The sequence below is a fragment of the Macrobrachium rosenbergii genome, chromosome 19 (genome assembly GCF_040412425.1).
Source record: "Macrobrachium rosenbergii isolate ZJJX-2024 chromosome 19, ASM4041242v1, whole genome shotgun sequence".
NCBI classification, from domain to species: Eukaryota; Metazoa; Arthropoda; class Malacostraca; order Decapoda; family Palaemonidae; genus Macrobrachium; species Macrobrachium rosenbergii.
This window is the reverse complement of record NC_089759.1, coordinates 28,866,144-28,889,001: the sequence shown is the minus strand read 5'-3', so window position 1 is coordinate 28,889,001 and position 22,858 is coordinate 28,866,144. Positions and strand designations below refer to the sequence as shown.

General features: G+C 40.1%; 1 protein-coding gene across 20 annotated transcripts in view; it reads right to left on the bottom strand.

Moving 5' to 3' along the window:
- Positions 1–21,175, bottom strand: part of Ptpmeg (protein tyrosine phosphatase Meg) — a 445,326-nt gene extending 424,151 nt beyond the window's left edge. For 10 of the 20 annotated variants that reach the window (XM_067121391.1, XM_067121396.1, XM_067121416.1 and 7 more), the window contains exon 1: positions 20,539–21,031. The gene's annotated coding sequence lies outside the window, so the exon portion shown is untranslated. Of the gene's footprint in view, positions 1–20,538; positions 21,068–21,135 lie in introns of those variants that run through there. The other 10 variants (XM_067121390.1, XM_067121409.1, XM_067121401.1 and 7 more) reach the window with 4 other exon arrangements.
- Between the last annotated feature and the right edge of the window lie 1,683 nt (positions 21,176–22,858).

Sequence of the window (22,858 nt, the reverse complement as noted above, 5' to 3'; positions counted from 1 at the left end):
TAGAGTATTTCATTACTATGAATGGCATAGAAATCCTAAATTCATTAAGCAAATTATGATAATAATACAGTATACAGTAAAGTACAGTTTTTCTTACCTTTGAACAAATCTTAATTTACGATCACATTTGTTCATACCATAAAGTTTGTAACTTGAAAGTTCTTAATTATAAGCTGTAGGTCCCGTTGCTAAGTAACCAATTGGTTCTTAGCCACGTAAAATAAGTCTAATCCTTCGGGCCAGCCCTAGGAGAGCTGTTAATCAGCTCAGTGGTCTGGTAAAACTAAGGTATACTTAGAGGAGTTTCTATACAGGTACTGGCAGAAACACCCCCTTAAAGATAATTTACCTGAACCAGGGAGAATGGAGTCATTTCCTGCTGCACCTTTTTGAGGAAGGCAGACTTTGCTAAGTAACCTAACCTGTCATTTAGTTTCGACACCAACATGAGGTGATAACTCCATCCCCCCAAAAAATAAGTAATAACTTCTAAGCAAGAAAACCTATTAAGATAAACAACAAAACCTTTAAAGCTACTGGGTAATTTGTAATAAATTAACTTAAAAGTTTGCAATGAGTACATTATTGGGAATACGTACTGTACGTTTAAAAGCTTAATTTTTGATTATGGATTAATATTTCTTAAAGCACCACTAAAACTGCAAAAAGGTCATCAGTAAAAATTTATGTACAATGCAGCAAGTGAAATTTCCCTTTTTTTTTTTTACAATACCCAACCTTTTGATAACTGACGTAGTGAAACCGAAATATTTTAATGGCTTTACTGTATTAATATTCAGTCTCAATGAACTGTCTCTTACTATAATAGGAAAACTTCGTTATTCTAACACACTGATTAAAAAAATGTCAAGACTCTTGACCTTTGCTTGGTTCTGGACCAGTGTAGTCTGAAAAGGCAGCAGCAAAGGAATCTCATCAAAATCTGCTAACATACCCTAAATCAAAGAATCTCTTCAATGCTCATGTAATAATCATTCAAGTTCTTGCATTGTTGACCGAGTAGGCTAGTTGTATAAGGTTGTATGTCAATGAGAGCAGGCAATAGTTTTAAAAGCTTAACATCCACACATCAACTTTGGATGCATTAGTGCAATATATATCACAGAAGTTGAGTGAAATCAATATCCCCAAGCGCTGCATGAAAGAAAGCATAACATTGGAGACAGAACACGCATAGACACTACAGTATTTAGTAGTACAGTAATAAAAAGGAAAAGATAATGAACTTCAACATCCAAAGTATACGTCCTGTACAGCATAGAAGGGTAAGACACTGGAGCGCAATATGAAAATAAGGTAGAAGGGTCTTACTAAATTACCACAACCAAAACCTTAATATCCAACATTGTACCAAAACAAGCACTAAAACTACAAAAGCATTATTAATTAAGATGGAACTGGAAAGATCCAATAACCAGTGTTATGCAAATTTATATTACAAAAGGATATTCAAGACTACAGACAATAACCAGTATGTTAGGTCACAAGAGTTTGAGACGACTGATGTGAACATCAGAGACCAACGCTAACCTCTTATTTTTTATTAGTAATGGAGGAAATCACAAAATATTAAATAAAGGGAGGTCCTTGGGAGCTACTCTGCGCAGATGTTTACATCAGAATAAAAGGAAGAGGTTTCAGAAATATTTTAAGACAATGAGGATTAAAATAATTCAAGCAAAACCAAAATTATGATGACCAGCAAGGAAGCAAAGCAGAAAGTGCAGACATGAAAATGTCTATGAGGATGTTGCAAGCAAGGATGCAGTGCTAAAGCATGTATCGTATGTGACAGATGCTCATGATTGCAAAGGTTCATTTAACAGAGATTTTCAATGATCAGTACAAAATAGAAGGAGAATGGTCATGCTACAGAGTACAGTAGTGGCATTTCTGCTACTGCACCTTTACAACATACTGGGATTGCGAGGATGGATTTAAGATGGCAGTACTAATAGAAAAGTAGCACTAGCCTGGTCAAAAAGAAAAGAGATTATAGGTATTCTACTAAATAAGAGTAATATAGTATATATCACTGCTGAATAGAACAAAAGATCCAGATTCATGTAACCTGCCCTTTTACAAGCAGCATAGACATGGACACTCCATAAGAAAGTTGAAGAAGATACTTAAGAGGTGTAACTACACATGCTGAGATTCATGGCTGGGATACATTGGAAAGATCACGCTACAAGTGAGGAGCTAGGAGAAAATGTGGTGGTAAATGAGAAAAAACAACAAATTAGAGGACATTTAAACAATTCACTTTAGGGCCACCCTAAAAGATTCCTTTCAGAATCATGTACTGTAATATCCTTAGCAACTCATGCCTTGCTAGTCAGTCGGAGTCAGTCTCAACACTTAGAATAGAGCTCAAATAACTAAGCTGCTTCTCTGAGCAAAGAGGTCACTGTACAGTCGTCACATACATCATGCTTAAAGATGTACTGTATGGTAACATTGCAAATGTCATTTGGTGACTTATTGTACGATATTTCTGCAAATGCCATTTGGTGACTTACTGTATGATATCTTTGCAAATGTCATTTGGTGGCTTACTGTATATCTTTGCAAATGTTATTTGATTACTTACTGTATGATATTTCTGCAAATGTCATTTGGTAATTTACTGTATGATATCTTTGCAAATGTCATTTGGTAACTTACTGTATGATATCTTTGCAAACGTCACTTGGTGACTTTATGACCAAAATCAAAAGCGTCACAACACAAAGAATTTAAACATAAAAGTAAATCATAATACTGTATAGTACTGCATTTGGACTCAAATTGGGGAAAAGACATTTTTGTGTTTAAAACTGGCTCATGCACCAAACAACTGAGTTGGAGGTCCCAGAAGTTTGGGAGTTAATAAACATAACAACTGAACTGGAGGTCCCAGAAGTTTCAAGGGAGTTAATAAACCTAGAGAATATGACTGGCCAGGAATCTTGCAGCCATATCAGCAACAAAACAAGCCCAGGATGAATCAATAAACCCTCTGACACACTTCATCATCTGTATTTTACCAAATGAAAAAATCTGCTCATAGATTGGATACTCACTGCAATCTATCATAAAAGCATGTATTCTACTGGCCATCCCTTGTGTATCTATTCCCAGCTTACTGGCCTAGCATAGACAATGACTTTGGCAACACCTGTTAGTTTGATAAGATTTGATAAGAAAAGTAAGGAGTGCATGACTTTCAAGATTCATTTACAGTCATTTTCTCTAAGTTGGCCAAATTTATCATTTGGAAGAAGGCTTTCTTTCAAATGTATTCCATTATGTAATATTGCAGCAAGGCAGGCAGTCTTTTTTTAAATGTTTTTTTTTTTACTCTTTACATTAGTAGCTGTGGGAATTGGCCAGAGAAATCATGTCTCCAAACTCTCTACAGACCAGGAAATTTCTTCAGGAATCTTGTAACCATGCCAGGATGAATCAGTTCAGTAATCTAGTAATCTTACCTTTTATCTACTACTTCATTTATGTACAAAAATTAATTTACATTATTTACTGTACTGATTAATTAACAATTTCGAGCATTTAAGGGCTCTCACCACTAAAATATTTTTGACAGAAAAAGTTTCCACACACAAAAAATACAATAAGCTGCATACTGATATTCTTAATGTTTTATATATGCAAACCTCTGGTTTATGCTTACGATACAGTTGTACATGAAAAGCCAAAAATAATTATGTAGTGAGTTTCTGAAACACAAAAATTCCTAAGCCACCATAAAGGCAAAAGAAAAGTAAAATACCAGGTTGCACAGCATTTATGAATCCACTAATAATAACCAATTTACATCTCAAATGTCACCATAAAATAAAAACCCCTCACATGTATTCAACTGAAACTTCATTAACCACTGAGACAGAAAAGAATTCCAAGTACTGTACAGTACTATGGTACATACCAGTAATATTTAAAAATCTATGGTACTCATAACGTTATCTGAAGATTATGCTCATTGCTCAAATATTGTTATATTTGTATGAACATGTGAAGCAACCTCTCTGCTAGCTGAGAACACTTCACATTAAGCTACAGCTGAACTAGACAATATGGACTGAAGGGAAAGGTGGGTGATAACAGGGCTAGCTAATACCTGTCTACCAACAACTTCTGACCCCACTGAAAATGTAACCAAGATGTAATGAATGACAATCTTTAGCGAAATATTGCAAAAACTGACTGGCATGTCCAACAACCATACTTACTGTAATAACTCGAACAACAGATATACTGCACTGTATTCCTCTTTAGCTGAAATTATACGATGAATGCTTAACCTCACAAACAGAAATGAAACCTTAAAATCACTACCCTCCACCAAAACAACAGAATTCTTGCTGTTCCTCATATCATACATAGCTCATTTATGGACACGAAACATCACAGGCAATTAGGTCTGCAAAATCTCATTCTTTTCAGGTGGTCTACAGACTACATGGCAGACTCTTCAACAAACACAGTCTGTAAAGTTGGTATGGTAATAAAACAAAGATTCGTAAAAAAGGACCCATAACAATGTGCACTTATCTAAACAACACTGTACAAGCAAGAAGCCCGAGGCACCTTACTTTGAGGACTGGAACATGATGCTTCACACATGTCTATTCTTCATTCATCAATGATGAAACTCTCATCTCCATTGCCTTGTGGAAGGCAATTTACTCCAAACCCAAGGGACCTAACTTTCCAAAAGAAGGGTACAGACATGGGTGTATTAGGTAGGCAGACGACAATTCCAAATATGGCCTGGCAGAAGCTACAGTGGCCTCACTTTCTCACTGACCTGATTTATCTTACCTAAGGGAGGGACTGGATTGCCCATGGCAACTACTAGTCTCCACAGATCTTGTCTAATCAACCACATTGCCCAATTTAGATGGCCTCCTTGCCACACACGAGGGGAACCACAGAAAACTTGGGTTAAAAATGTTTGTTCCTATAGAAATTTTTCTTGATCTTACATCATTGAAAAATAAATGACTGGTTTGAAAGTGACCAAGCCTATAGTCTCCAGAGGCAGAATGAGGAGTGTAGAGGAGGTGCAAAAGGTCAGAGGTGTATTGGACAGCTTATATTATAAACACACCATAGGAGGTGGTGCTTGACAGAGCCATGGCAGGCTACACGTACAGTAATAGCAGTAGTAAGTAAAAGGGGCACTGACATTCCTGAATCTGCCAAGGATCTGAGTCTTCAACATGAAATCTGCAGCAATGAAGGATGACAGAAATGCAGATACTGTATTGTGAGTTCCTTGAAAATGCCTATCCTAATAATTTAAACATTATCTTCGCTAAACCCCTCCATGGCAAAACCAGTCTCTGCTTGTAATCTCACTGCTATACAGTATATAGCACCTCCTTCTAAGAAATTCCTGAAACCTCAAAGTTTAGGTAAATCTCAAATTTTGAAGATGACTTCACTTCTCAAAAGAATCCATACTTTATTTTAAAGTGGAGTTCACTTCTCAGAACAATGCATTGATAATAATTCTTTTATCTATTTCCCCTCAAAAAAGGCAGTGATTACAAGGAAGTAATTCTGTTCCTTTTTCTACTTCAGATAAAATACAATTTTTTTAAAATAGAAATTTCCTCTGGTACAGTTCAAACCCATACTTCACAGTAGCCTAAACCTGCAATCACCACAGGATTAGGCCACTGAAAAAGTAATGGATTGTGGCAAAATAAATAGTTTTCCTTAAACAAAACAAAAAAATTATTTCTGGATACAAACCCATTACTGTTCAGTAGCCTAATTCTGAGTTGGGTACTGTAAAATACAGTACTACTCTAAAATGTTTATGGCAAAACACATAGTCAAATTTTTAATAACGAACCTGAGGACTCAGCACCTGAAAGCTATGACGTAAAGCTGTCTTCGATACCCAAGGATCCGACAAATGAAAACAGTGGCTATGCTGACAACTTCCCATTAAAGAACTTCTTAAACAGGGCAATCACTGATGCGCTTCTAAACTCTGGAGCTGTTTTCACCCCACAATTTGATCACTTCTGACAGCTATTGTGGTATGTAACAACACTTCACCTACACTGGCAAGATGGTGACGTGACCAAGAAGCAATCAGCACATGTAAAAAAATGCATAACATGGCTGCTCCCTCTCTTACTCAGGTGCATGACCAGCCATGAAGGAGGAGAGAAAGAGCAAGAGTGAAAAAGGGGGTACAATGCACAATATGATCAAGGTCCATCTTGTTCTGGTCCCTCACCCAGTTTACAGAAAAAAAAGCACAACTGTACAAACAAGTCAGAAGAGCACTCAGAATAAACTGACAAATTTCTGCAATAGATTAAAAAACACATTGAACAAAATTCCTACATTTAAAAATACAGAAAAAGCACAAAACAGCAGAAAACTCTCCAAGGAGCACGGTTAACCCAGGCTTAAAACAAGTCCTGCAAAATATCTGAACAAAACATGACAAAGCAAGACTTAATCTAAATCAAGTAAAGCATGACAAAAGCCTTGCTCAGAAGACATTCTTGACATAGCTCACCTCTCACAAGTTTAACATATAGCCTACAGTAACTGCATAAGGTATAACACATTCCAATGTGCAGTGTGCAAAGCAGCAGTAAGCTGATATCACTGAGGTGAATCAGTAGATCTGTCATAGCAAGGCTTTCAAACAAGCTACTCTGGAGTTATCCGGGATCTATGGTCTGTTTCCGTTAAGAGATATTTATCTTCAAAATACATTTCTTGATCTAAAAACAAGGCTAAATCATGTGAGTCAGCTATAGATCAACCCCAAGTCAAACAGGTCTCATTTATTCACAGCAAAAAATTACATCAACACAATTTTCATTTAGCTTTACCATTTATTCATGATAATGGACCTTAGAGGTACTAAATAATAATTCACATATATAGCTATGTTTGACTCTCACAGCAGATACATCATTGCCTATTACTTGGCACCTTCATTTCCTCTGAATACAGAGATAAGCAGTCAAGCAAATTTCAATTCACCACTGCCTTATATAAGTAATGAAATAAATTCACTGAGCTACCTATATACGGTATAAAGCAAAATCAATCCAGAAAAGATTCTGATTAGGTTTCTAAAAAAACCTTCAAATTATGATTATTCTGCCGTTTTGGGGCCAAATTTCTTCTTGAGTCACATAATTTACAACATATTTTAAAGCACTTGCCTGCAAACTGTCAAATTGAAGCTACAGTAATGAAATTAGCCTAAGTATTCCTTCCTGATAAAAAGTTGAGTTGATTAAATTCAAACTTCCATACAGCAAGGCAACATTAATGTTTTGAAAGGCACACACTTTACTCAAAATACAAAATTTTAAGTTTTACATAAACTCTCTTACTTTCACTCTTGATCTGATGCTAAGTTTTGGGAGACAAGAGCCACATAGCTGGTTCAATTATGTTGTGCAGGATTCCATCTGAACAATACTTTAACCATAAAATACATACCGGCAGCTTTGTTTTATATAAACTATGCTGTATACCTTTAATGCCAGCCAGGGTAGGGGGGGAACAGTGCCAGATGTCTAGCTGAAATAACCTAAACAGCAATTAAACAATATTCACAATATACTTCATAGGACAAGCCCTAGTCACACTTTTTTTTAATCTTCATGTAGGTCTATCATCCTGGATCTCCTGTTCATTCTATCCCACTAAATAAAACTGTATCCTCAAAAAATCAATTTTCAAGAAGAAAGCAGAACCCCATGATATAAGGGCTGAATAGCTCTCTTTCACTGGGAATTAAAGTTGATGAAGTTCCAGTTTTGATTTCAGTTGTCTGATTAAACACAGAGATCTATATGCTGATTGGCCAAAGCACCCCAGGTTGATTACAAAACTGTCAGGGCTGAAAAAAGCAAAGTACAGTACTGTGCAGAAATATGAATCCTCAGAAATCTTGTAGTGACTAGACAAACTACAGTCATTTGCAGTTCAGCACTTCCCTGACCATGTTGAAGGGCGGAAAGGCGTAGAGGACCAAGTAGGACCAATCTAGCAGGATGGTGTCTGTTGCCCATGCTAGAGGGTCTGGGGCTGGAGAACAAAAAGGAGGAAGGCGATGGTTCCTTGAGGTGGCAAACAGGTCCAATGTCGGCCTGCCCCATAGTTTCGCAGATTCTAATGGACCAGGGGATCCAAGGTCCACTCAGTGAGAAGAACCTGCTTTCGACGGCTCAGTTTATCCGCCAGAATATTTAGTTTGCCCTAAATAAATCGAGTGACTAGATTCACTCGACTCTGATCTGTCCACAGTAGAAGGTCTCTAGCTATCTGTTAGAGAGAAAATAGGTGAGTGCCGCATCGCTTCCATATGTACGTTGGGGCTGCGGTATTGTCTGAATGGACTGCCACAGTCTTGTGAACTTGGGTTGAGAAGCACTGAAGCCCTAAGTGAACTGCTTTCAGCTCTCTGACGTTGATGTGAAGGTTCAGTTCTTCCGGTGACCACGTCAGGAAACTTCCCAGTTCCCCAAGAGGACTCCCCAACCTAGAATTGAGGAGTCTGAATAGAAGTCTAGGTCTGGGCTCAGAGCATGAAGGGCTTTCCTTCTGAAAGTCTACATTTGGACCGCTACCATTGCCAGTCCAACTCTAACTCCAGGTTTATGGGAAATGTGTAAGTGTCCGGCTGTGTTTCCTGTCCCAGTTGGCCTTGAGGTAGAATTGCCAAACTCTCATATGAAGTTTACCTAATTTGACGAACGTCTTGATGGATGAGAGTCCCCAGCAGCCTCACCTACTGATGGGCAGAGCAACGTGAAAGAGCTAGAAACTTGTGGACCGTCTGAAGGCAGCTGGTGGTTCTTTTTGCAGTCGGGAAAGCCAGAAAAGTCTGAGAGTTGAGACTCATCCCCACATAGAGGAACTCTTGTGACAGGGCCAACCACGACTCTTGAAGGTAGATGATAATTCCCAATCCTGACAGAGGAGATGTACAAGTCCTTCGTGCACTTTTCCCTTGTAGGGGATCGAAGAGGCAAGTCGTCCAGATATAGACTGATGTTTATGCCTATAAAAAGAAGTCATTTGTTAGAGGAGCGAGGACTTGAGTGGACACTTGAGATGCCATAGAGAGGCCAAAGCAAAGAGCCCAAAACTGGAAGATTTAGCTGGCACTGGGCGCTTGGGAGCTGGTGCCAGATGCTCCAAAAGGAGACAGGCTTTAGATGCTGATGTGGGGCTCCTAAGAGAGTGTCCTGGAGGACGAACCTTAGTGGAAGTATGGGCCCTAGTGAATGGATGAAAGGACTGACTGGTTCATCCCCATCTTGAACTTTGTCTTCCGCACGAAGAGACTGAGGCGCTTATGTTTGGGACCTGGCCTCCAAACCGCGATGATTTGGGGACCACAAACAGACAGAAGTGGAAGCCTACTGAGTTGGTGTCGTCGACTTCTTCTATGGCTCTCTTTCGAAGGATAAAGACCTCCTCCAAAAGGGCCAAATGTTTTTCCAAGCCCCTTGAGAAGGCCATCAAAAAGATGGAAGGGACTATGGGGGGGGGCTCTCTGTGAACGGAATGTCATAGTCCTCCCTCAGAACTTTGACAATCCACTGTTCTGTTCCTCTGATACTCCACTCAAAACTCGAGAAGATTGGCTTCCACCTGTGCACAGAGGACTTCTTCCTTATTTCTGGACAAGGACTTGAGCTCCTCTTGATAGGACTGGCCGAGAAGTGGACATTGGAGCAGGTCCTTGACTGGACTTGGGCTTACTCCCACTAAAGGGATGTACCGGGAGAGGAGAGATTGTCTTAAGAACAAATGAAGATGAATCCTTGGGGGGCGTTTGGAAGAATGCTCTAAAAGTCGACTTCTATTGGAGGTCCAACTTCTGGGCCTGAGTGACTCCTTTAGTGGAAAGGGAGCACCTTAAATCTCTTTTCTTCAAAACCTCCCCAAGAAAAAAGAGCTGCAAGTTCAAGAGGGCCATCCCTGATGGTCTTGTCCGCAAGAGAAAAGACTCCTAGCCAGTCTGATGCGAAGTCTCTAACTTAAGCATTGTCGTCTTTAATCTTCTTGGCTAGTGCTCTCATCACCCAGTCCAAGAAACTGAAAACTTCAGGCAACTTAAAGAGGTCAAGTTCTGCCGAAAAAAACATAATTTTCGCCAACGAAAACGCCTAGCATCGGAAAGAAGGAACTTCCCCAGTGGCGTAAGAAAGAAAATCCTGTGGATTAAGCACGAGGGAGGAAAAACGAAGGAAGATTTACCTTGCTCCCTCTTAGCAGACAACCAAACTTCAATCTCCTTAAGCACCTTCCTATAAGATGAGGAAAGCACCATTGTGGGAAGCCTAGGTCTGTCATCTGGGTGGCTTCTCATCAGGAAGGTGAGACCAGGGCTAGCTAGAGCAAAAACAAGGGTAGGAGAGCTCGCACTCAAATACTGAAGGAAAGCTGCATAGGCTCAGAAGACCCACGGTTGGAAACAGGCACTTGGCACTAGGAACAGGAGATTGATACTGAAGAGTTGGCGCCTGGAGCTAGGGAGCTGGCACCGGGCGCTTGGAAGCGGGCGCCGGGCGCTTGGAAACTGGCAGCGGACAGTCAGGAGCTGGCATCGGAAGCTTTTGAGGAGATGGGCACTTGAACGAAGATAACGGGCACCTGAGAGGGATCACTGGGCACTTGGGAGCCGAATACTGGCTCCCAACAGAAGTATGCTCAGGAGAAAAATACTCCGGCTGTCCCATGCGCTGCAGGAAGGTTGAGGACTGGGCAACGGAGAAGAGCTGTCAGCATCGCCTGCATGCCTCCTCAATGGACGAGATGAATCTAGAAAGGACTTGCAGCACTTCAAAGTCTGGGCTGGAGCCTAGAGAGTCAGATGATAACTGGTGCACATCCAAGACACCTTTCCAGCGGCTGTTCTGTTGAAACCTGGGATACAGGTGTAACAGGTTCGAATGAGGGGGCAGCAACCCATGGGCAAATCCCACCAGCCTTCCTTGGACTTCTGGCATGTCTTCTCCCAGTTTCAGGGGAGCAGGACAGAGACCTTCGTCTAGGAGAACCCGTGGGACGAGAAGCCACTCCCTCCACTTGCATTACACTGTCTCCTGTCAAGATGCCTTTCCAGTGGCTATCTGCCAAAACCTGGGAACATGCAACAGTTTCGACTGAGGGGGCAGCCATCTGTGGGCCAACCCCATCAGCCTCCGTAGGACTTTCGGTGTGTCTTCTTTCAGGTTTAGGGGAGTACAACAGTGACCTTGGACTAGGAGAACCAAAGGGACGAGTAGTCACCTCCTCCACTTCACTGTATTCACTACTAGGTTAAAATCTTGTTAAATCTAGACTCAAGACTAGCAATGGCAAGGGCCGGAAGCAAAGGAGCCAGGCATGGGAGTAGGTGGATTAAAAGTAGGAGGGAAAGTAGCAGGAGAAAAAGCAGGAAGGCAGGAAGAAGTAATAGCAGTGTTATCTTCTAACCTAGGTTTAGTTAAAAGAAACACATTTCTTGTGCTGGAGGCTGCATTCTTCTTCCTATCACTAACTTCTCTAGGTGAGATTTAAGTACCTTCCACTAAAGCTCACTAGGCCCCAGGCAATTGAGAGCGGGTGCAGGACGCTCAGAGCTGGCACAGGGCACTCAAGCAATCATTACATTCAGCACTGGTTCCTCCTTACTACATTACTGCACCCTACACTTACTGCAAAAAATATGTCTCCTAACTACAAGGGTCATATGAAGATTGATCAATCTGTTTTGCAACCTTCGCTACAGTAGCGAAATAGATGAACTTGAATCTGACAGAATAACAAAAAAATGAAAACTGATCCTGAAAGCTAACAAAGCTTGAAGGCTACTCAAAATAAGCGATAATATTTCACCGAAATCCAGCCATACAACTGAAAATCAGTAAACAAATGCTGCATCAAACCCCTGATGTCACTCAAGAGCCAGCAGAAACAGAATGAGGTTTTCTGCAAAGTCATTTCCAGTACTCCTGTTAGTGGGCAGGGCTTGTCGCCTACACTAAACTATCGAAGTGATACCATGATTTTTTTAATAAAGGCTGCCACGCGAGTTGAAACTATAGCTACGTAATTACCTGTACGTACTTGGTAAGGTACTTACATGGAAAATCTGATTTTTATACCTAAGAAACAAATTACTTTAAAAATCTGTAACACTAACAAGAGGAATCTTCACCTGGTTACATCATGAACAGAGGTGAAATGACTCCCACAGGCTACTGGAAGGTGTTTTTGAAGTCAGTTCAGGGTATGGAACTGGATACAGCACAGTAGTAGAACACCAGGAGCTTTCTGTAACCGTGTGGCATACAGGTAGATCACTAGAGTACACCAAAGCTTAAAAAACCTATCCCCACCTAGCAACAGTAGGGCCCAATTTGTTCTGACTAACTGCTCCTGGCAGCTGAGCTAGTTCACCAAAACATTCCTTCTAGCTGGAACTTACTTGGCTGGCAGTGTGGCAAACAACTCAGTTTGGCATCTGTTTTGTGAACTTACAGAGGTGAAGGGGAACTATAACCCTGCTTGTTGACACTAGCCACTATGGTCATGGTGTCACTCATCAATCTCAGAATGCTTGCAGTGCTAGCAGCTCTGCTCATACTTCCAAGGTAATGTGCAGATAAGAATTGTCCTTCTGTCCAAATGCCTCAGGCAGATACACCACTCAGGTCTGTACACCCCTGCTTCCTTCAATCGCCTCCAAGGGCAGAAACACTTCCAGAGTGGGGAAGTTTAATGGAACCTTCATAAGAAGGCTCCTATCATCCAGCCCAGCAAGGTCCTCTCTTGCTTCTCTGCTCAGATGCACCAGCTGCGAGGAAGTCACTTGACGATACCAATACTGCTTCAGTTGCCACTGAAGCAAGCACAGGTAGAGGAATTCATGTATAACTAGCTTCTCCAGTGATGACCAGTGACAGAGGACTACCTGCCATAGCAAAGCAGGACACCTGCTACAGGAACTAAGCTGAAACCTTCCTGATCCAGCTGACACAACTCTGACAGAAAGGCTCTCACTGCATGCCCAGGTACACTACCTGCTGCTTGGGCAGAGTTCCAACTTCTCTTAGTTTATCACGATCGCCAAGTTGCGACAAAATGCAAGGAAGCACTCTCTGTTCTGGAGCAACTGCACCTCCAAGAACACCAGAACTAGCCAACAGTCTGGGTAATCAAACAAGCCTATACTGTGCCTTACAAATGGGCCAAAGCTGATACCAGGGTGAACACTCATGAACACCTGGGGAGTTGTCGCTGATCTGAAGTACAAGGCTTTGAACTGACAGACATTTTCATTACAGACAAAGCAGAGGTGCTTTCAGGAGGACAGATGGATGGGCACCTGAAGTCACCTCTGATGGAATTTAGCATGGAAAATACTTTTTTCATCTTGAACAGAATCTGTAGAACATACTTACTCAAAGGAGAAAGATTGATGACCACCACTCACCTTCTCAACCAGGAAGAGACAGCTGTAAAAGCCAGGAGAGTCTACAACTTCCAGTACTATATTACAGTATTCTCTAAAATCTTCACTTCTGTCAACAAGACCAGAGCTTTAAAAGATCCTGGAAGGTAGGTCAGGAGTGGTACCAGTATAGCCTACAAGATAGAAGATGGTGCTGGACCATGCAGGGTAGTCTTGAATTGTCCCAAAGGACACAGACTATCCAGGACTCTGGCCCCTGTCTAAGCACCTCTGCCTAATGGCATTCCCCTGCTCCTGTCAGCTAGCATGGGGAACTGCTAACCTCAGAATCCAGGGAGACTGAAAAGGCTGTGATGGCTGCTGGCCCTTCCTAGTGGAAAAAGTCTGGGTTCCTTGTCATGGTTTCAAGGAGGAAAACCCCCTCCCAACACTAGGCACAGACAGAGGGGCTGCCCCAAAAGGTTTGGCCTTAGTTCCCTTCATCGCCTCTGGGGACCTGAAGGCGATCACAAGGTAGATAAAGATGTTCTAGCTATCAGAACTCTTCTTCACTGCTGCCTAAACTTTAGTCTATGGAAACCATTAAAGGAATCCAAGATAGATCCATTCACATGAACAAGACTACACTCAACCAAACTTGTCAGGAAGAGGAGCACAGGCATAAGTAGTGTGCATCTACTGGCATTTAGAACTTCCTCTGGCATATCTACGTAGGACAGTCACTTGCTCAATCTGCCATAGAGCATGGAACTTCTAACCTGCCGATCAAACTGTTAACCTGATCCAAGGGACCATGATCAAGCAACTACCACAGCAGATGGAACAAATGCTTTACCTCCTGAGAGCACCTCTGAATACACTCTATCAATGAGATGCTTGACAATGGGCAGTGGATGCTTCACAAAGATCATTATGCTCCCAATGAGCCAAATGCATTATCTGTTCCAACTCTGCCAGAAGGGGTTCTGCAGGAGAAGGACCATCAGGTTCTGACAAATTCCACAAGGTAAGAGTTAGATCATCTCCCAGAAGAGAGGCTGGCAGCCCTCGTGTTTCAGAAATGAACGGGGAGTCACTAGGTCATGGGCATGTTAAGAGAACCATTTGTCAACCCTACCTACAGCAAGCATCCACCTACAGGTGGGCAAATGCCATCACCAACTACCAAAAGAAAGGAAGGCACCCACTTGCAGAAGATATATTGGGGCAGAAAGCAGCAGCTGACTCTTCTTTGCAAAACTTAGGAGATTCCGAAACAGTCCTTCTTTCATACGTAAACGGGGAGACACTGGCTCACAAGCATGCCCTGTGAACAAGAACCTTGCACCAACCTTACCAACAACAGGCATCCACCAGCAGGTGGGTCAGTTGGTAGTGCCCTTGTCTTTCACTTGAGTCCTGGGTCCCATGCCAAAGTGAATTAGAAATTTATTTCTATTACACATGTGACTGTGTATGTTGATTATTTCCAGGTGAGCAAACGTCATCGCCAAACACCAAGGAAGAAAGACTTTCATTCAAAGTTTAACAGAACTTACTGTGTGAGGACCTCCGGGACCTATTCTTCTTCCCACAGAAGGATGAATGTACAAAATACAAGGAGGAGGAGGAGGAGTACAAAAAATATGCTTATTTCTTCACCTTATTCGATACACAAGTTGCTCTCTCTCCTCAGAGAGCATCATCTGACAGACTGATCAATTTGAGGGGCTGAAGAGATGCTGCACACACCTTTAGTAATGTCTACAGTGTACCACATGAGGTCCACTGACAGCACTAAGCCCCCATGGGGAGCATCACTGGAGGAGTACAGAATGTGGGCTCTCAATAATGCACACCCAAGTATTTACCAAAGAGCATGGGCTGGTCACCTTACCTTGCAAGTGTAATGCCCAAGCAAGCACAGAAGGCAGAGACACTGCAATAATCCTATAGTAATAACTACAGTGTACCAAGTGACCACTGACAGCACTAACCCCCTTTTTGGGGAGCAGCGCCGGAGAAGTGGGCATGTAGGTTCTTCAATTCCACACACCTAGGTCACATTGTCAATGAGAATGGGCTGGTCAGCTATCCTCATGAGTGCAATGCCCAAATTTCTCTAGAGAGATTCTTCAGAGAGAGAGAGAGAGGAGAGATCTGAGAGCTGAAAAGACTCAGCAGCATCTGGAGCTGTGTAGTTAAGTATACCTCAGTTTAACCAGACCACTGAGCTGATTAACAGCTCTCCTAGGGCTGGCCCCAGGATGTGTTATTTTACATGGCTAAGAACCAATTGGTCACCTAGCAAAGGAACCTGTTGCTTACTGTGGAATCTCCACATTATAACGAAAATGAATTTCTATCACTGAAATAAATTTCTCCAATTCCTCACTGGCCAGTCGGAGAATCGAATCTGTTACCAGCAGAGTGCTAGCCAAGAACGACACCAACCCATCCAATGAGGAACTACAGGGCTGTGTAATCCCCTTCAAAGAAACTAGCCATCTTCCATTACTGTTGAACCTCTCTACGGCAAAGAAGACCAACCAGCACACTCCTAGCACAGGTGCATAACAACAAATTTGTTACTCCATACCAAAATTATATATAAAATAAAAATGAGAGAATTTTCAACTTAATAGTTGGTTATAGTTCAGCAAGATAATCATGGCCAATAAAAAGTTCTTGATGTTGGCTGCAGAGATGAGTTCCCCCCAACTCACCCACCTACCACTAACTAACCACCTTGTTAAACCCTTTCAACTATCAATTCTAGCTAACCCTCAGGGATACTCCTACATAAAAGGCAATGGTTTATATTCCCAATAAAACGATCAGCTTCTGCATGATAAGGGAGTCTCTGAAGACATGACAATAAATCCAGGATGTTTCTTCTACAAAATCACCACTGATAGTACCCTCATCCAACATCAAAGGGTGTCATTCAAACTCCCTTGAGCCATCTCTAAAGCCACCCTAGTAACTATCAACAGAATGGACTTCAGCCATTGTAACCAATATCCTCCTGCAGCTCAGTGACATAAGCAGGAGCCTAATATACCACAAACCTCCAGCTCTTCGTGATTTTACTCCTAGCTTAATATACTTTGGAGTCAGAAGTTGTTAGTATTACCAGCTGTTTCTGTTCCACAATGACCTTAGGTGGTCCAACAGCATATGTATGAAAAAAGACAGGAGTAATAAATGCCAGATTTACAACTGTACCAAGTTTTCAAAAGCCAGGGCATTAACATGAAACTGTAGTTCAGGACTGATTTTCAAAGCATGCAATAACACTAGTAACATTGTTACCCTTCTGATTTACAATAAAAATCAGCTGTTTCTAGAAATTTTATCTGTACATGTTACAATGAAACATCAATGTCATTCACATTTTTAGGTCCCTTTTTCCCCTACAAAATTAGGCCTACACATTAGATCCTAATGGGGTCCTTTCATCCTGTTCTATTTTGTGAACCTTAGTCTTAACACCCATCCAGTTCTAGTCCTTGCATAAACCTTTCCTTGGTAAAACGTGTATCTCAAAGGTTCTGGCAAATCTGACATGCTTAGGCTACTAAGGGAATATTTTTTGCAATTGTAAACAGTAAGGCCTATGAGTGAGCTAACCATGTGTGAAGGCATTAGCCTGTTTGAATAATTAACCTAACTAGGTCTCACACTACAGCCAGCCTCACTAACTGGCATGGCTGTACAAATCCAGGTAAAAAAAGTCACAGGAAAAAAGTCTCAGAAAAAAGTCTCAGAAAAAAAAGTCACAGGAAAAAAAATCACGATAATCTTTCCTAGATAGTGTCTCCCAAGGGTTTTAACCTGGTATGCATCCACCTTTGCAGCATGTTTAGTACAAGCTCATTGAAGATTCTTTTTTTAACTTGGTATGTATCCACTTTTGCAGTGTGTTCAGTACAAGCCCATTGGGGATTTCCATATAAACACACACACAAGACTGCAAATATCATAAAGATAATGACCCCCATGAAATATTGTGAATTCTTCCCCTGTGACTTTATTACCGGCCACCATAAATTAATGTGACTTTTTTCCTAGCCAAAATTGTGACTTTTTCCCTGTGACTTTTTTCCTGTGAATTTATTACTGGCCACTGGCTGTACATCGTAGAACTCCACCCTTCCACAACCAAGCTCAGGTAAGGCATACATAGCCTATAATGAAGGCTGAAGGGTTCAAGATTAGCAGAGGCCTTGTTAGTACATGACAAAGTGTCCTAGCCTACATGATGACTGTGAAGGTTGAGCAGTTCACCCCTAAAGTATGTTAATTATTCAGTATCAGAAAAAAAATTGGCATCTTAGAAAGTCAAGTAGGCTAGTGTTGCAAAAGTGTATAGTCCACTTGATTTCTATTAATATGCAGCGATAGGGTGTGGTCCGGTCAAATTCAAGAGTACTAATGTTAAATTTTATAAAATTTCTTGTATTCAAGTGTAATGTTAAAATTTACAAAACTTCTTGTATTGAAGTGTAACGTTACATTTTTAATAACATCTTTTGTCTGATGATTTTCAAAACAGGCAGCTACATATTACTTTTCTGTTTCTCATGTTCCTGAATGTACAGTATTTCACTATAGCTGTTGTGCTAATCCCCCAACTTTCTTTACCCCAATTCAAAAGCTCTGGTTTTTCACAATGTGCTGTACAATGTTTGGGGAATAAGGGCAGAGGAGGACACCAAAAAGATTGCTTTGTGCTACAAATGATTATGAACACATACAGCAGTAGGGAGGCAAAAACTGTCTAGGGTCACTGAATTTTATTAATAATGAATGCACCTTAAGTGCCACTCTCCTGTATCCAAGTTTTATTAAGTGTTTAATCTCTCTTTGATTTTATTTTACATCTTTATACAAGTACTGTACCATATTGTGTGGGACCTTGCTATTCCACTTTAGGATTTTTTGGCAAATACCTTTAGGAGACTGAATGCCCCAGCATGGCAAAAAATACCTATCAGAATGCAGTGGCACAAAGCAAAGTGAATTTCTACCACTATATTGTATGTTCAGTTCAATAGTACATGTGGCCTATTTGTCTTCTAAGGAACAACAAAACTCATCAGCATATAAAGGAAAAAAGAATCCTTCCCATAATTGTGCAACATCTTACAAGGTACTCTCCCACGAATTAACAACAGCCCATTCCAATTATTAATGTAAAAATATTCCTTCATGCTAACTCAGTAAGTAGACTACCCTGTGCACAGACAGATTTTCATATCCTGGAGCTTTTAAATGCTTAGTACTAAAATGACATAGGGGCAGGACAACAATGTGCCAATATAACACACCACATGACAGCTAGTGTAACTTATATGGGCTACAAGGTGCATGATAAGGTGCCAACTACATAAAGTATGAGCAAAGAATATCTGCATTCTTGCCAAGTGCCTATAACAATAAATTTCCCTTCAGCCCAATAAAAATGGGGCAAACTTTTTCTCAGGACTTACCAACTACCTAAAATGGGTTTACATCAGAAATAATACAAAATTACAAAAGAGAGAGAGAATGGATGAAAATGTTGTGGTATTGATCAATTGCCATTGGGTCACTCACATTTAGGTTAGGTTAGGCGTAGCACCCTAGGCTAGATAAGGTTAGGAGTCAAGTTTGAGTATATTCTGAGGGTTATGAAAAATAAATGGCAACAGGTGATTGAGAGATGGGGTTACATCATACACCAATGATATTCAAAAAAAAAAATTTAAGGAATAAAAATTTGAATGTCAGAATCAATATTATCAGTCCAGTTTACCAAAATGCTACAGTTGGTCTCATGTACCAAACAGCCCACAGTATCTCAACAAATCCCACTGATAAAAAAAATAATCAGGATGGTTATTCAATACATATCTTCAATTACCAAGTCACTTCATATGTGAATATAAACACTGACTACACAGACGTCAATTGAAATATCCTCAATCCTTAAAAATTATTTCCTATCACTGCAAATAAACAGCAGTTTAAAAGTTCAACTCAATGAATATTATATAGGGACCATTCAACATCAAGAATGGATTATGAATATTTAATACAAATACGAGAATGTGGTAATATATGGACCAACAATTCATTCAACTAAGACTTAAAGCTTCCTACCACTTAGCAATTATTTAAAAACACCAGTGACAAAAATTGTTTATTTTATATATTTACTGTATTATAACCGCAGCACCAAGGTAATGGATTAGATTATGACACCTCTGAAAGTGAGCACGTTGCTCTGATAACAGGTTAGGTTAGGTGTGGTTAGTCTACTAATCTAAATCGCCTCGATGTATAAGCAAAAATAATAAAGATATGATACTTTTACCCCTAAATAATGGCAAATCTAATATTATTAATGTTCGAAAAACGTCATGCCGGTGTTCATTTTCAAAAGGAATTAGTATCAGTGAGCTACTGCATTGTCAAATTAGTACTGTGGAAGATTTGAAAATAATAACTGGAATCACTGTCAAACAACAAATGCCTGACAACAATTCTACTTTAGAAGTAAGGAATGGAAAATTCTGCACGATTGCACGAAGGGAAGAAAATGCATGGAGAGAAAACCGGGACTCCGGATATAAAAACCGGAGTTAGCAACATCAAGAACTTGACAAGGACATCAACCAAGCACCCAACCAGGAACTTTCACCAATCTTGATCCGGGAGGAGAGAGAGAGAGAGAGAGAGAGAGAGAGAGAGAGAGAGAGAGAGAGAGAGAGAGAGAGAGAGAGAGAGAGTTTCATACCAAACCAAGTGATGTCATACACTGCCAACGACTACCCGAGAATGGAATGCTATCTATTAATTACCTGCGAATCACATAAGGCAACAAAGCAAAAACAAATTTTAAGATTTTAAAAAATATTTCAGAGAAACCTGTCTCTGCCAACCTCACTCAAACTTGCGGGATTAAGCCTACGTACATTTAGAAAACAGGCGGTGCTGCCCGCTGACAACTCTTTCCTTGCGGTACCTGTAAAAATAAAAACTGAACAAAAATTAAAATAAGTCCATAAATCGGATACAGTACTCACCTCCTGAACTTGTTAGGGAAAAAAGGCAGAGGGAGGACGGGTCGTCAAGTGACAGGTCCTAAAAATCCACGGCTACACTGGACGGCCTACACACCCACTTTTTAACACTCAGTTCTTTTCATAGTATGCCACTGGCACTTGGGCCTAAACCATTAAAAAGACACTAAACTAAAACACACGAAGTTTTATAACCACACGGCTGGAGAAAAGATGGTGATACCGTTCATTAGAAAATTCCTGTGCTCAGCTATCTATACAGCACGGGCTATGCTAAACTGAAAACTTGATTTTGCAAGTATTTGCAAGCTCGAAATGTATAGACCCTTTTATCTCTTTTTCGTGAGTTTCTACTCCTCGCATATCCTAATATTACGATTTTGCTTTCTCCGCACACACGGGAATACCAGAGGGGAAATATGCGTACAACTCATACAAAAGTTAGCACCAAAATGAACCACACACAACTCTCCTTCACAACATACAAAATCACACTAACGATGTTTCCCGTCACCATGGCCGTCTCTCTCTCTCTCTCTCTCTCTCTCTCTCTCTCTCTCTCTCTCTCTCTCTCTCTCTCTCTCTCTCTCTCTCTCCTACCCGATCCCGTCCGCGAGCGTCGTCAGGAACAAATGGTAACATCTGCTCCCGGCCTGCCAGATGCAAGATGATTCCCGAAAGTTTTCGTCGCGGCCTGTCGGAGAAAGTTCGTCGTGTTCTTTTCACGGAACGACCATTTTTTTAACGAAAAAACTGAAAAAATCTATAGATCTAGTCAATATTTTATTCCAGAGAATGGGTTAGGGGTGTTTATTAAATGAATTAGCGAAAGTAAATATCGGAAAGCAGCCTAATACACCACTAAAGTAATGACACTATCTGTTAAATGCAGGTGTTTTCATTAGAAAAAATAAGTGCCGTAAGTATTCTGCATCATTAATAAATTAAGACTAAGCAGGCAAAATTCAGTGGGTGTTAAGTCATCCAGATGGTTTCATTCAGTTCCCTGGATGCTCCGTACTTTGACCTTGCATGACACGTACACATTATATATATATATATATATATATATATATATATATATATATATATATATATATATATATATATATATATATATATATACATACATACAACAAAAAGCACGAGTCAAGTGATTTTGAATTTAAACGCTGGTATGTTTTTCCCGACATCTAATCAAACAAAAACAAAAAAATGTGTATAATTTTATCCAAGTTGTATGAATGATGACTTGGTTTTGTTGTCCTGCTAATAGGCACCGTCCGCAAACCACTTTCAGCTGGGCCTAGAAGGGACCATCACATTTATTAGCGTTCTGCCATAAGCCTACAATAGTATACATGACTTCAATACTACACCTCCTATTTATATATATATATATATATATATATATATATATATATATATATATATATATATATATATATATATATATATATATGACATCGGCAGTAGTTAATTGTAATAATTTTTGTAAGTCGGTTTTTAATCACAAATGCTGATATATGGCTTTCACAAATATTATTAGGAAAATATAATGTCAGTTGTTTCTTTTAATGGGATATTCGTGAAAAGAGAGGTTACATCAAAACGACCCAAATATTATTCTTAAAAATATTTGTGAAAACCGTTTATCATCATCTGGGCTTGAAAAACTGAACTAATATATATATAAATATATATATGGGATTGTTTGCGTTTTTTATATTAGAGAATATTACATTCAACATTAGGGGAACCCTTTAAGGGATACCAAAGGAAGCCTCAAGTCCTCGGTCCAGCATAGAGGGCCTTCTTTTGGTGCTTCCAGAAAAGCCAAGGTCTTAGCTGGGGAATCCAGAGCCGCAGGTTGGACTGAAAGGCCCTCCAGCAAAAGTCAGTGGAAATCTCAGCGGCTGGAAAATCAGTGAAGTACTTTTGCTTCCTTAGAATCTGAAAGGGTAAAAATAGACTTCGAAAAAAACCTGTGTTGAATGTTTTTGTAATTATGAAATATATTGCATAAGTACTTAAAGTTGTTTACTATAATTTGAGCACTTGCCATTTTAGATGTTACAGCATACCATTTTTTACAGTTATTAAGAGATAGAAAAAACTTTGATTCGCGAGTGATTTATTATAATATTCTCTTTGACTTTCCTCTCTCAAAGTATGCTAACACAACCTTAATGACTTGGGTAAAATTCAGTCGTCTACGAAACATGAAACTGGGACAATAAGGTGTCACTAACGATGGTTAAGAATTTAAAGAAAAAAACTTTAGTATATCGTGTTACTTCGTGAATTGTTTCGACATATATCA